Here is a 2,353-nt window from a genome sequence, read left to right on the forward strand (position 1 = left end):
GATAGATAGATAAGAAAGAAAGAATAGATAGATAGTTGATGATAGATAGATGATATAGATGGAAAGAAAGATGGAGAGAGAGACAGATGAGGTGGAGAGAGATGATAGATAGATGATAGATATTGATGGATGGATGAATGATACATAGATATAGAGAGATGAGATAGATAGATAGAGACAACTGATAGATGATAGATACAGATTTATAATTGTATATATACACACATACATCTACATATATATACAGAAAAAATTCTATAAGAGTGTTTAAAAACATTCATTTTTTACTCAGCCATGTGTAGATATTTTATTAATTATCCAGTTAAATGAATAAAAATTAAATCATAATTACAAATAATTAAGTATTTAACAATTAATCTACATAACTAATTAAGATTGATTCATGCTACTCCTTGAGAGAAAGATTGGAAATCTCCTTCCATACTATTTACAGCCTCTGAAAAGATCACTAGAGAGTCTGCAATGTAGAGCTAGTCTTGATTCGAGGGTACATAAAAAGAACAGCAATCATTTATTGCAATGTTAATTCCACGGAATTGTGGTGCAGACCCAAGAGCAGGTGACTTGAATTCTCCAGCTTCTCTGTAAGAGAAGGAGGAACACTCCTTTCTTGTGATTTACAGCTTCTGAAAACCCACCAGAGGGTCAGCTATGGGTCAGTTCTTTCTCAACCTTACTATGCAATAATCATATATTTTATTATATATTATTCTTGTCAGCGGAGTCTATGAATTCTTACCACCCTCACCCCTCACCTCACTTTCATCTGATTTCTAAACAGCATTTTTTGTAGGAGACTGATTGTGGATGCCAGCAGAGCCAACTGAAAATCACTTCATTGCTAGCAAGTCAGAAATGACTTTGTAACTGACCCTCCAGTAGGTTTTCAGAGGCTGTAAATCACACAAGAGAAGATTGCCCATCTTTATCCCACAGAGCAGCTGGGGGATTTGAACCATGCACCTTTGGTTTGACAGCACCACTAACAAAAGTTCACCATAGGAATTGTGGGTTGTAGTTTTTTATTCCCAGGCAAATCATGTTATGCTTTGTAAGTGGAAGTGACTGAGGCTCTAGAAGGATTCTTACCTTTTGGGGAGTCTGGTAGTTTTGGGTAGGGTTCTCTTGGGGACGTGACAAGGACCCTGAGAAGAGTCAGTCTTGTGGTCAAAGTGGGTCTTGTCAGAGGGACAAGGAAGGATAGTGAGGAGATCTCAGTAGCAGACTTCTCTTCCCCTAACTCAGAGAGAGAGAGAGACAGACAGATGCCTGGATACACAGATACAGAAACACATATATGGATACACACATACATTTTTGTTGTATAATGTACAGGAGTCAGAACCAACCCATAGCTGACCTCCAGTGGGTTTTAAGAGACAGTTAATCGCACAGGAGGAGACTGCCCATCCTTCTCCCACAGAGTAGCTTGGAGGCCTCAAACTGCAAGCCTTTGGAATTGCAGCTCAGCTTCTTGCCACTAGGCCACCAGCGCTCCCAACATTCATGCATAGATTAATACATACACTCAGAGACATACTAGCTAAGTAGATAGATAGCTGGCAAATTATGCATAGACTTATTGATGGGTACATATATACATAGTAAATGGAATCATAGATATACGGATGATATAGTCATACAAAGATACATGGATGGATATATATTACATCGTAAGTGGATACAAAAATGATACATTTATACACAGACACATAGATGAATACAGAGATAAGTAAATGCATAAATGGACACATACACCAATAGATACAGAGATGGATAGCTAGGGAAATAGATATGTAGCTAGAAACTCAGATGGATACACAGATTTCATAGACAGGCAGATAGATATGATTGTTGTCGATAGATAGCTTTGTGCTGAGATCTCAGTCAGCTGAGTGCAACTAGCCTGTCTATGGCTGGGACTCACTGACCTCTCTCTATATTTCCAACAGGTCAGGGGGACTTTGATCTCGCAGATGCCCTGGACCCTGGTAAGTCAACGTCCGTGAGAGGGAAGCTCTGAGAATAGCCTTTTCTCTAAGGGGGCATCAGCTCATGCAGCTTTGTGAAGTCTAGGCCAGCATGTTGTCATGGAGTCCATTCTGAGTCCCAGGACCCCGTAGGACAGAGCGGAATGGCCGCTTAGGGTTTCTGAAGCTGAAAATCTTTGCAGAAACAGATGGCTTCAGCTTTCTCCCTCCGAGCGGGTGGTGGGTTCAAATCCCTGACCTTGTGGTTACAGCTGAGTGTGTCCCCCCTGTGCCAGCAGGGCTCCTGAGAGTCTAGATACATAGTATCTCTCTAGTAGCCTCTCCTGAGAGTCTAGATACAT

Source organism: Elephantulus edwardii, unplaced genomic scaffold (assembly GCF_000299155.1).
Source record: "Elephantulus edwardii isolate Elephantulus edwardi_28Jun2011 unplaced genomic scaffold, EleEdw1.0 scaffold00410, whole genome shotgun sequence".
Taxonomy (NCBI): domain Eukaryota; kingdom Metazoa; phylum Chordata; class Mammalia; order Macroscelidea; family Macroscelididae; genus Elephantulus; species Elephantulus edwardii.